General features: G+C 38.6%; 1 protein-coding gene across 7 annotated transcripts in view; it reads left to right on the top strand.

Moving 5' to 3' along the window:
* Positions 1 to 1,042: 1,042 nt before the first annotated feature.
* The window catches only part of CNOT2 (CCR4-NOT transcription complex subunit 2), a 78,947-nt gene continuing 66,267 nt past the window's right edge, over positions 1,043 to 13,722 (top strand). For 4 of the 7 annotated variants that reach the window (XR_015697750.1, XM_087723449.1, XM_087723446.1 and 1 more), the window contains exon 1: positions 1,043 to 1,166. The gene's annotated coding sequence lies outside the window, so the exon portion shown is untranslated. Of the gene's footprint in view, positions 1,167 to 1,613; positions 1,740 to 13,722 lie in introns of those variants that run through there. The other 3 variants (XM_087723443.1, XM_087723444.1, XM_087723445.1) reach the window with 3 other exon arrangements.

Raw genomic sequence — 13,722 nt, 5'->3', positions numbered from 1 at the left:
GCCGTTAGAAAATTTTACTACTAACAGAGATACAAAAGTGGGTGGTAAGTATAAAAAGGTTGACTACCCCTGGTATAGAATGTTGCATCTGATGTCCCGTGTAAAGGAACCATACCCAATTCTAGAATTTTATTATTTACTGAAGGTTTTCCAAACTAAGGATGTTATACTTAATACTCCTGTCCTTGTTATTCTCACAACAAATACCAAAGGTATGAGAGGTGAAAAATAGACTGGCAAAGGGAGTGTATCCCCAACAGTGACTTAGCTTTGGGATTCTTCTATTTCAATCAATGTTGAAAGCATATTACTGGACTTGCTGTGTTCCTAGTTGGAATATGAATCCATCCCTCCTTCTGCATTGGGTAGAAATAGAAAATACATGTCCTTCTATTATCAGGCTGTTTTTCTGAGGATTGCACAACGTGGTCACAATCTTACACAAAAGTCTTACATGTACAACAGAATGAGGAAGCAGCACATAGGCCTCTTGAAATACACCTGTAAGGAATCCAGGGTCGTTATTTACATGTTCGGAAATGTCACTTTGGAAAACATCCCTAAGTGATTGCGGAAGAGGAACTGCAAAGTATTACAGCTTGGCGGCGGCGGCGGCGGAAAGTTCGCCCCAATTTCAACTCTAAATATGGTGCAAAAGCTGCGGCCGCCGTTTCCGTGCTTCCCAAACGGCCCGAAGGAGCGTGTGCGCGCGAAGCTTCCTCCTTCCACCGTGTAAAAAAACCAACAACAAACAACCCTCCCCCTTTCCCCGGATGTCTCGGAATCAGTTCGCGGTCCGTGCAAGGCCGCTCTCTCGGAAGTTGGGCGCCGAGATCCCGGCGGTGGCGGCCCCCTCGCCGTTTTTCAGCCGCTCCGGCAGGGCAAACCGCGGCGGGAACGAGACTCGAATACTCGCCGCGCGCCCAAGCAGGCAGGAGGCCTCGTTTCTTGTCAGGGCCCCCGGCGGGAGCGAGTCTTGGGTCGGTGAAGCCGTTCTAGGCCGGCCTATCACGTCCACCTTCCCGCTCGTCCCGTAGTCGCTGCCGGGCGGCGGCGGCGGGGTCACGACGGCAGCGCTGGGGTCAGAGGGTAAAGGTCGCTCCCCCAGCATCCTCCGTGCGGGGTGCTCAGCCATCTTGGATCCTCGGGACAAGAAAATTCATGCGGTGAGTTCGGCCCTATTATTCTTCCCCCGCTGCCACCTCCTCTGCTGCGGCCCAACTACGAATCTGCCCGGGAATCCGCCGGCGGCCGGGGAAGGGCTTCGGTCGGGTCCGGGGCGGTTTGGGCTCCTTGCGGTCTGTCTCGTCCCCCTCGGTTTCCGTTTGCTTTTGTCTCCGTGAGGGAGCGAGAAGAGGGGGGGGGGAGATGTGTGAGGGAAACAGGAGGGGGAGGAACACGTCGCGGCGGTGGCGCGGCGCTTAGCACGGGAGCGCAGGAGCCTCGAGGCCCAGCCCGTCTGCGTCCTCCCGCCTTTCCTTCCTCGGCGCCTGGAGGAGCAAGGGGGGAGGCCCCGCCGCGGGAGGCAGCGTAGGGAGCCCGGCTGTTAGGGTCCCGGTTTAGCTCCTTCTCCGGCCCCGCAGCTGCGTTTCCCGCCACAAGCCTCCCCCTCTGCATCGCTGGCGGAGGCAGCGCTCGGCCTACTTGTCTCTCTCCTTGCCCTTTATGCCTCCGGGGTGCGAGCGCCGTTCGGGGTCCGCGTCGGAGCATCGAGTTCCCCCTGATGCCTGAAACTCGGGGTAAGAAACGGGCAGTGCAGAATCCGCTCCTCCTTAATAAGTGTGTGGGGGTGAGAGTGTCGGTTCGTAGGTGGACTATTACTTTCGGGGCCTGCTTTCCCGGTGAAAAAGGCCCTTATTAGATCCTGTTGCCTCAAGAACTTCGTCGGGCAGCTGTAAGAAAATCTCTTTCCGGCCCAGCGATGTTTGCAGGAGAAACTTCTAGCTGTTCGGTTTCGGTTTTTTTTATTCGGGACGAGGTGTTGAAGGTCTTGTTTTGGTTCGAAAGCATTGGTTCTGCAATAAGCACTGCAGCTCCTCGCTCATAAGCTTAAGTGAGCAAATTTAATATATTTTCTTCCTTACTGCAAAATGCAAAGCGATCCTTTGTTTGCATTGTTGCTGCATGTAGGGACGTGATCAGACTTGTCACATTTTAGTGAACAGGAGTTAGGTTTTGGTGAGACAGATTGTTCAGTGCATCCACTCAGGTTAAAACATGATGTAATCCTTTCCTTATGTGGCAGGTATGTAAAGGTTGATACCCTGTATATAACAGAAATTTGCTCTCTACATTGTAGTTGCTCTATGGACGACTAGATGTATTATTGTATTTTAATACCAGCCTTATCCACTCTTCTCCCACTTTTTAAATAATAAGGTGGCTTTAAAAATTACAATTAGCATGTGTCATGTAGTGTTCTTGGTATCAGTTTTTGCCTCCTAAACTTTTGGAAAGTTTTCAAGAGTGTCAAAACATCCTACAACTGGTTACTTGAATTTTGTGCAGATTTTTTTTCTTTTCTTTTGGGAGAAGAAACTATTGTTGCAAATGAAGAAGTGCATTGCCTTTACAAAACATACATATGGTATCATGTATATGTAAACTATAGAATTCTGAAGTACCTGTAGGACCATGCTGTATTCTTAACAGCAATTTGTAGTATCCCTGTCTTCGTTTTATTGTTTAATTTCCAGGAAGTGTGAGATATAAGTAATATTAAATATGAATTGTTTTTTAGTTTGTAAATATTTGGCAAAGCATTTGTAGATAAATATATAATCAGTCATCTCTTCTCTAGTTGCTCAAACTTTCCCCTTCCCCCAATAGCTAAACCACAAACAGGTTTCCCCATAATGTCAAACTGAAAAACTCTGATTAAAAATCACAACACCAGTTTTTAAAACTTTGGTACTATATAGTGGAAAATAGGCTGTTCTTATATTTTAAAATTTGTCTGAATGTATTCCTATACTTTATACTTTTATTAGATATTTTTATGCTGTAAACAGATTTTTCTTTGAGGCTTTTCTGTAGATTGAGTAATTGTACATGTTTTTTCCACCAAGTCTTATCTTGAGGAATCTATAATCAGAATTCATTATCTTTCTGGCTTATTGTGATACCTGAGTGCAATGTCAGATACCTGAGGAATAGTTTAGTATTGTACAAAGATTGATTAGTATTTTAAACGTTTTGGATTAATAGTGATGGAACACTCAAATTGTTAAGCTTTTTTGTTAAGAAATACAGACTCCTGCTAAAACATAATGTATAATATAGCTTGCTTTGTTTTTTGTTTTGTGTATTTATTCATTTATGTAATTTATAAAATCACCTATTTCACAAATGAAACTCTGGCCAGTGTACAACAAAACAATATCTAAAATCTTTATCATTAAATAATTAAAAAATTAAAAAATATAAGAAGAGAGTTAAAGCAATAATAATAGATGAAGAGATGTTAATTATAATGGAGCCACCTCACTACTTTATCAGTCCCCTGGTATTCCAGATCTGTTAGCATAACCATTTTCAGAGATCTTCAGAAGCTCAGAAGATATGGGACCATTGTCACTCCCAGGCGAGAAGATTCCACAACCTGGGTGCCAAAGCAGAGAAGGCCCACTGTTATGTATAAACTATACTTTTTCTTTGTATGTTGCCCGAAATTAGTCAGTTGTCATTAATTTGACAAACCAAAGTTAAAGAAATCAGAACTTAGTGAAAAGTGGTCCAACATAAAAAGCGTGTTGCTTAATATAATGTTGCTGAATTAAAAACTACTGCTCATTTGTACCCATTTGTAATATGGCTCTCAGTGTCAGTGTCCTTCCAAATGTTAAAGTAATATTGGGACATCAAAAATTTGTTTCTCCTACAATAGGGTATTTAGATATAGTTACTGATAATATAAAATGACTTTATTTCAATTGTTCCGATACATATTTTTATAGCCTCACTTTTTAATGGAACTTGACTATACTAACTGGCTCAGATATCATGGTACTCTGTGATTTGTTTTAACCATTGTCTGTGAAACCAGCTATGATAGCTAGGATCGCACAGTGTTTAATAAAATATAAAAATTATGTTAAAGCATATTGCAGGTTGTAAATCTAATCAGTAAGATGTTTGCCTTAATAAAAAAACAACATAAATGCCTTTCTCTGTGCATTCCTCTTTTATATTGACTTTTAACTGTTGAATATTGAATACAGATAACCCTTGACTTACAACCACAATTGAGCCCAAAATTTATGTTGTTAAGTGAGAATTTGTTAAGTGAGTTTTGCCCCATTTTATGACCTTTCTTGCCACAATTGTTAAGTGAATCTCTGCAGTTGATAAATTAGTAATCTGGTTAGGTGAATTTGCCTTCCCCATTGATTTTGCTTTCAGGAAGATTGCAAAAAGTGATCACATGGCCCTAGAACGCTGCAATGGTCATAAGTATGAGTCAGTTGCCAAACATCTGACTTTTGATCGCATCACATTAATGCTGCAAAGGTGGTAACTGAAATACGGTTATAAGTCACTTTTTTCAATGCTGTTGTACCTTTGAATGGTCACTAAATGAACTGTTTTAAGTCAAGGACTACCTGTAGTCCTCGACAAAATCAACATGATTTTGGCATATGGTTTTTTTGGCATATGAGGCTCTCTTTTTTGTTTTATTTTTCTATTTACACATATTGAGTAAAGAGTATGAACTTATTCACACTGCAGCTTGTTAGACCAGGATTCTGTGATATTTTTTGATGAATTCCTCACAATATATTCTAAAATTCCTACTGTTTTTTTTCTTTTTTAAAGAAGTATTTGAGGCAGTTTAGTATCTAATAACTATGATTTATAAAATATAGATTGCTACATTTTGTTAGGAAACCTATGTTTACAATTAGTACAATTAAGGGAATTGTATATGCATTTGACATTTGTACTATGTGGTTCATATACAATTTTCTAGGTGGCTCAAATCTTGTAGATATAGGTTGGAAACAGTACATGTTCTCCAGATTCTCAGGTTTTCTGACTTCCTTAGGATGCTCTACAATACATTTGATGCAATAGAGATAATTTTGAGTGTAAAGCAGGTAAGATTATTTGAATATTGGGATTAAAAAACTTTGGGAAACATCAAAATTTAACATATTAAAGAAGAATATCTTTTGGTGTTTTGAATTACTTCTCTGTCAGTTGCATTTGTCAGAGTACATTAGTTGATAAGCATATCACTTGTATTTTTTGAGTTTTAAAGAATTAACAGTACAATCCTATAGGTAGTTAAATAGAACTTAGTTTCAAGTAATTCAGTCTAGGATTGCAGTTTGAAGTATTGGTTAACTAATCTTACATTGTTTACAGTTCTTATAGTCAGTTGGTTTATTGCTAAATTTCTGAAGAAAAATTTCATGATTAGGTGCTTTGTCTGATTTTAGATTTGCAGGTTAGATTTGCATTGAAAAATATGTGGTGTGATGTTCTGCACATGATCAGTTGCATATGTAGTTTCCCTATCTAAAAGACTTCTGTTGAAGACTTTTCTACATATTAATAATTTAGTATACAAAGGCTTTGGCAGATCTCAGTAGTACCTACAGTATACGCGGATCATGCTTTTATAGTTCAAATCTTCCTTTTTTACTCATTAAAATATTCATATTTCAGCTGGTAATATTTCAGTGCTAAAAAAATCAGAGTATTTTTCAGAAAGCTAACCCCCTAAATTTAAGCAAAGCTACATTTTAAAAAAGAGGAAATGTATCTTTAAAGTAAGTTTATTCACTTCTTTAAAATACTATAAATCTGGAGAATTTTATTTAAATTTCTTTAATTTATTAAAGTTTATTATACTTTTTACAGGAATGGTATGAAAAGTAACTATGATGAAGGGATATCCTTTCTGAACTAAAAAAAATGTAGGGCCATTAGCTCCATGATTCCCTCCCCGATTGCAAAAACAGCGCATGCGGCGGGCACTGCAGACTCACCTTCTCTTTCCTCCTGGTGAGATCCGCCACCTGGAACGCCTTTTTTTCAGATCCACCGCCTCTGCACGCACCGTTTTTGCAATCAGGGAGGGAATCATGGCGGTGCCACCCGAAAAAGCTTTCCTTCCCGATATAAAAAACCTGGTGTGTGGAAAGCTGCTTTGGCCCTTGTCGCCAAATGCGGACTTCGCAGCCAGATAGGTTCTTGCTCCCCCCTCTTCCCATTACAAAGTTTCCTGGTAGGAGAACCACATGGATTGCTCCCGTGACAGCTGGCCTGAAAGGACTGCTTAATCAGGATTTGGGGGGATGGATCCCCCCCCATTCCATGCTCTCTTCCCCATCCAGGTGGATCACAATCAGAAGCAGAGGCAGTTCACCTTCCGTTCAACAGCTGTCATGATAATAAAGCTGTCCTATCGTATGAATATGTAGGAAAGAGGCTGGTGGATCTTCAACTGGGCGTGCATAAGGCAGCGGATCTGAAACGAAGGCGTTCCAGGCGGTGGAGATCACGGCAACTGCCTTATGCCTCCTGCGCAGTGCCCACTTCGCCAACCGAGTCCCAACCCCTGCGCTTCCCAGGGCCACTTTGGGAAGCAGCAAAGGTGTAGGGGGCTAGCTGGGAAGCCTGGCAATGTGTTTATGAGATGGTAGTGTCCAGCAGGACTAAAGTGCTGCGTGTCTATCATGCTTGCTGCAAGAAAGCCAGGCTTTCAGTGCTTACGGTTATAGGTAGGAAGGAGTGGAGTGGAGCCTTCAGTGCCAAGTCCCTCTTCTGTCCCCATGAAAATCCTATCCCACCCCACCCCCTCCAGTTAAATACGCATAGGGTGATAGGGTTTGTTTTAATTGGATAAAAAGCTCATTATCAAAATCTGAGTGGAAGTGAAGATGCCCGCCGCCTGGAACCACCCAAATATGGTATATCTATGAGATCTAAGAATGCATGCCCAGTAAGTTGAAATTTGACTTCACAAAGCTATATAGAAAATATTTATATGTAAGTATAATTTATATAGCAGCCTAAAAATCTTCATTTTTCTATATTTTTATACAGTTCTGAACACATCTATAGTTTAACATTGACCTGTAATATTAACATGTTTGGGCCAAGTGTATATATATTTCAGGTAACAATATGTATGAATATCCTTAGCTGTCATATTAAAGTTGATTATACTTAAATATGTTTATCTTTGGAATCCTATGACCCATTGTTTTTAAAAAAGTATTGGGTAAACTTCAGAGACATAACTTCAAACTGACAAGATGGAAGTTCAAAATTAATATTAGAAAATATTTCACAGAAAGAGTAGTGGATACTTGGAACCAATTTCCAGCAGAGGTAATGGCCCAATCATCAGTAACTGAGTTTAAATATACTTGGGATAAACACACATGTCCATCATCTGACAAAAATTATAAAAAATAAACTCAAAGGCCGACTCAAGGGACCACTGGGTCTTTTTCTGCTGTCAGTTTTCTGTGTTTCTATGTTTTGGGCTAAAAGTGATATAAACCGTTATTATAAATAGGAATCTTAAAACCATGGTAGAAAATGTAATGTTTCACCTATAGAAATAAGTACATTTTTCAAGAAAGTAAACACTGTCTCTTTAAGGATGTCTCAGTAAATATTTGAAATATGAGAATAAGGAGGGAAGTATTCTCATTTTTTATTTGAGGCCAAAGGGCAAAAACCCCCAACACCTTTGAAGAGTAAAATACTTAGTGACTTAAAATTACATAACTTTTATATTGCTGCAGATATCTTCAAAGATTTAGATCAAAAGCAGAAATGATGTAGTAATTATGTCACTGGATCTATTAAATAACATTAGTAAAAGCTGTTGGAAAAAAGTAATGTCTAAAACTGCCAAATATAAACATCTTTAGATTCTAAAAGTGCAATTTGGAAATCTGCCAAATGTTCAGTAATATGATGGTAAAGCACATGTATAGTAGAATCTCTTCTTACTTTCCATTTTTTAGGTACTTCTACCTTTTTTTATCTAACGGAGGAATTCAAAGATAAAATTTATATGATCAAAAGATAAAAAACCTTGCAGGTTCAAAATTGGAAGTTTATTAAATGTGTTAAACCTGATTAGACCAGATTTTTTTATTTATCTAGTTTTATTTATCTAGTTTTTAATAAGTAAATTTTGCAATGAAGTGGGATATTTAAAAAGTCAGCCAATTTTACATATAATTATTGAGACAGTTGCTGAATTAAATGATAATCCATTTAATAATATTACAGATTGTAAACCAATGTCGGAATTTCTTCTTTTTACTTTTGACTGCCTCATTAGCTCTAATAAAATTTTTCTTTATGTTAGTTTCTCAATAATATCAGATTTAATATCCTTGTCTTTCTCATTTCCATCTGGGACAGAATCCCCACATCCATCAGTTCTGGAATTGAACAGGTTTCTTAATTTTGTTCTATTTGATAATCTCCATTCTTCTTCAGTGGAATTTAAATAGATAGGAAAATTATATTTTAGTGTGGAGACAGTTATTAAGAATCTCTAATTTTGCTGTTTTATCATCTTAATTTACAGAAAGAAAGGAAAAAAAGAGGCTTTAAAATAACAAAAGCAAGTTACCTACAAGGAGTCATTGTATTTTAACACATCATTAAACTGTGACCACACAAAATAATATTGATTGGTCTTGTATTATATTGATAGATAAGTAACTCATAAAAATAAAATGAATGCACATCAGAAATTCAGGATGTAAACCTGGGGTTGTAAATTGTTTTTGCAACATTGAAGAATAATCATTTTTACTCTGCTTTATAAAACAGTAATTATTCATATGATAAAGTTTTTAGTTTATAATTTAAATATACTTTCATATATTTAAACCATATTAACAAACAAATCAAAATTCAAACCAGAATGGGGTAATAATAAGATACGCCCATATTATGAGAAAGTGCTTCCTCAACCATTTTAGCATAATGAAATCAGTAACAAGCCCTTTTAAAACATTTTCTGATATGGTCAAAATATTGACAAAATAGTTGAATTAGACTATTCTCTAGATCATAAAGTTGTTTCTTAATAATTTAAAGGTATTTAGCCATAGATTTTTTAATTTGTATATTCTAACTCTTTATTATGAATTACCTGCAAATAATGCATGTAGCATGCAACTATACAAGAATGAGCTTAACATCCCTGATAACCAAGATGGGGTGGTCACTGACCTTGAACCAGACATCGTAGAATGTGAAGTCAAATGGGCCTTAGAAAATCTGAGCAACAGGAAAGCTAGTGGAGGTGACAGTATTCCAGCTGAGCTATTTAAAATCTTAAAAGACTATGCAGTAAAGTGCTATACTCAACAGTGGCCACAGGATTGGAAAATTTACATTCCAATTCCAAAGAAGGGCAATGCCCAAGAATGTTCAAACTACTGCATCATTTCACATGCTAGCAAAATTATGCTTAAAATCCTACAAGCTAGGGTCCAGCAGGATGTGGATCGAGAAGTACAAGGCAGGATTTCGAAGAGACAGAGGAACAAGAGATCAAATTGCCAACATACGCTGGATCATGGAGAAAGCTAGGGAGTTCCAGAAAAAATCTACTACTGCTTCATTGACTATGCTAAAGCCTTTGATTGTCTGGATCACAACAAATTGTGACAAGTTCTTAAAGAGATGGGAGTACCAAACCATCTTATTTGTCTCTTGAGAAACCTACAGGTGAAACTTGAAAAATTAGAATATTGTGCAAAAGTTCATTTATTTCAGTAAAGTGAAACTAATATATGAGATAGACTCATTACATGCAAAGCAAGATAGTTCAAGCCGTGATTTGTCATAATTGTGATGATTATGGCTTACAGCTCATGAAAACCCCAAATCCACAATCTCAGAAAATTAGAATATTACATGCAATAAATAAAACAAGGATTGTATATAGAACAATATCGGACCTCTGAAAAGTATAAGCATACATATGTACTCAGTACTTGGTTTGGGCCCCTTTTGCAGCAATTACTGCCTCAATGCGGCGTGGCATGGAAGCTATCAGCCTGTGGCAGTGCTGAGGTGTTATGGAAGACCAGGATGCTCCAATAGCGGCCTTCAGCTCTTCTGTATTGTTCGGTCTCATGTCTCTCATCTTTCTCTTGGTAATGCCCCATAGATTCTCTATGTGGTTCAGGTCAGGCGAGTTTGCTGGCCAATCAAGCACAGTAATCCCATGGTCATTGAACCAGATTTTGGTGCTTTTGGCAGTGTGGGCAGGTGCCAAAACCTGCTGGAAAATGAAGTCAGCATCCCCATAAAGCTCGTCTGGGAAGGAAGCATGAAGTGCTCCAAAATCTCCTGGTAGATGGCTACATTGACCCTGGACTTAATGAAGCATAATGGACCAACACCAGCAGATGACATGGCTCCCCAAATCAACACAGACTGTGGAAACTTCACGCTGGACTTCAAGCATCTTGTAGCGTGTGTCTCTCCATTCTTCTTACATACTCTGGGTCCTTGGTTTCCAAATGAGATACAAAAGATGCTCTCATCAGAAAAGAGGACTTTGGACCACTGAGCAACAGACCAGGTCTGTTTTTCTTTGGCCCAGGTAAGACGCTTTTGGTGTTGTTTATTGTTCAGGAGCGGCTTGACAAGAGTAAGTAAGTAAATCTTTATTATGGTCAAAGACCAGCAATACACATTAGTTTTTACACTATGTTAAAAAATCCTGACATTAAGATATAATTAAAAGGTATTGACGTTAAAAATGGAAAATAACATACATGTTCTCAGATTGTTTGGGTCACTCCCTGGTTTACCTGGGTGCAACGCTGTTAAGTATAGGAGTAAATACAATGGTCCAAAGATTGTTAGAGATATGTCCAGATAATTGGTACAAGATAACAACTATACTTCTGTAGCCAATTTTTTTCTTATGGACATTGCAGCAACACAGAACTGACGAGGAATACGACATTTGAAGCCCATGTCCAGGATCCGTCTGTGTGTGGTGGCTCTTGATGCATTGACTCCAGCCTCAGTCCACTGCTTGTGAATGTCCCCAACACTTTTGAATGGCCTTTTCCTGACAATCCTCTGCAAGCTGCGGTCATCCCTGCTGCTTGTGCACCTTTTTCCTCCACACTTTCCCCTTCCACCTAACTTTCTATTAATGTGCTTTGATACAGCACTTTGGGAACATCCAACTTCTTTTGCAATTACCTTTTGAGGCTTTCCCCCCTTATGGAGGGTGTCAATGATGGTTTTCTGCACAACTGTCAGGTCAGCAGTCTTTCCCATGATTGTGATTCCTACTGAACCAGACTGAGAGACCATTTAAAGGCTCGAATCCTTTGCAGGTGTTATGGCTTAATTAGCTGATTAGAGTGGGACACTTTGAGCCTAGAATATTGCACCTTTTCACAATATTCTAATTTTTTGAGATTGTGGATTTGGGGTTTTCATGAGCTGTAAGCCATAATCATCACAATTATGACAAATCATGGCTCAAACTATCTTGCTCTGCGTGTAATGAGTCTAACTCATATATCAGTTTCACCTTTTAAGTTGCATTACTGAAATAAATGAACTTTTGCACGATATTTTAATTTTTCGAGTTTCACCTGTATGTGCAGGTCAAGAAGCAACAGTGAGACACGAAACCACTGATTGGACACAAAACCACTGATTGGACACGAAACCACTGATTGGACACAAAACCATTGATTGGACACAAAACCACTGATTGGTTCAAAATTGGGAAAGGAGTCCGGCAAGGCTGTATACTATCACCCTGCCTATTTAACTTCTATGGAGAGCACATGAGAAAGACAGGGCTAGATGAATCAAAAGTCGGAATTAAGTTTGCTGAGAGAAATGTCAACAACCTCAGATATGCAGATCATGGCATTTGGCCCTTTCAATTCCTGACAAATAGATGGGCAAGAAATGGAGGCAGTGACAGATTTTATTTTCCTGGGCTCCAAAATCACTGCAGATGGGGACTGCAGCCAAGAAATTAAAAGATGCTTATTCTTGGGGAGGAAAGTTATGGCAAATCTAGACAACATACTAAAAAGCAGAGACATCACCCTGCCAACAAAAGTCAAGGGTATGGTTTTTCCAGTTGCAGTGTATGGCTATGAAAGGCTGCGCACCAAAGAATTGAGGCCTTTGAACTATGGTGCTGGAGAAGACTCCTGCGAGTCCCTTGGACTGCAAGGTGATCAAACCGGTCAGTCCTATAGGAGATCAACCCTGACTGCTCTTTAGAAGGCCAGATCCTGAAGATGAAACTTAAAATACTTTGGCCACCTAATGAGAAGGAAGGACTCACTGGGAAAAAGGGGACAACAGAGAATGAGATGGCTGGATGGAATCACTGAAGCAGTAAGCGTGAGCTTAAATGAACTCCAGAGGCCTGGAGGAACGTTGTCTATGGGGTCGCGATGGGTCAGATGATAACAACAATGCATGTAATTTTCAACTTATGATAGGTCACTTAACGACCAAAGTTACAATGTACTCGGAAGTTAAGATTGCTGCCCCACCTCCATAGTCACATGATCACATTTCAAGTTCTTGGCAACTGACTCATTTATGACTTGATTGCAATGTTCCAGGTCATGTGAATGGATTTTGTGATGATTTTTGCTTTTGTAATAATTTTTGATAATGGTCATTCTCTTAATAACCATAGTGACTCGCTTAACAAGCATTAAAAAATGGTCATAAAATCAAGTCAGGTCATGTGGTCTATTGAAAAATTCCAGGTTCAATTGTAGACATGAGATGAGTATTATCTATGCATATAATCACAGTGTTCTTCAGAATCATGCTAATAGTAATTGAAGAATTTTAAATTTTGCTACTGCATTAAGGCTGAATTGTGAAATCAAAGTATAAATTTAGTAATAAAGATCTGGTTTGAAATTTTATATAATCCAAAATCCTCTTGTAATAAATCATATGTTTAGCAAACATAATTAATAAGCTCATAATACAGATTTATATGACTAATTGTCCTTATTCTCCCCAGTGCTATTTTCAGATTGAGGCTGTCCCAAGGAATAGGTTTATCTTGTGAGCAAAGGTCAAAATTACATTTCTGTACCAATATTTGCTAAATGTACCTTGTAGTTTTTTATGTACAGTAGGAATCCAATATTGTACAGTTGTGGCTAAATGTAGATCCAAGACCCTGCTATGATGTTAAAGGGGACACATAGCGACTTTGTAATTATTCCTGTGGGTTTGTTTCAACCTGATTAATTATCTTGAAAGCAAAATACATTGTATTATAAAGTGGAAGGTCAGAAAAGTTAGAAAACTATATTATGATAACCATAATTTAGATTTAAACAAGCTAGATGCGTATCCTAGGTCTTACATATAAATAGTCCTTGATTTATGACCACAATAGAGCCCAACATTTCTGCTTTTAAGTGAAACATCTATTAAATGAATTTTGCCCCATTTTATGGCCTTGCAATAGCTGTTAAGTGAATCACTGAAGTTAGTAACACGGTTGTTAAGTGAATCTGACTTCTTCATTGACTTTGCTTGTCAGAAGGTTGCAAAAGATGAACACTGCAGCCATCACAAATAGGCATTGGTTGCCAAGTGTCTGAATTTTGATCACATATCAAATCATTGGGGTGGTCAAATGCATGAGAAAAATGATCATAAATCATTTTTAGTGCCATTGTAACTTCAGATGGTCGCTAAATG

This window comes from Thamnophis sirtalis, unplaced genomic scaffold (genome assembly GCF_051295495.1).
Source record: "Thamnophis sirtalis isolate CommonGarterSnake01/CBP01778 unplaced genomic scaffold, rThaSir2_p1.2 scaffold_9, whole genome shotgun sequence".
NCBI classification, from domain to species: Eukaryota; Metazoa; Chordata; class Lepidosauria; order Squamata; family Natricidae; genus Thamnophis; species Thamnophis sirtalis.
This window is presented reverse-complemented; position numbering and strand designations above follow the sequence as displayed.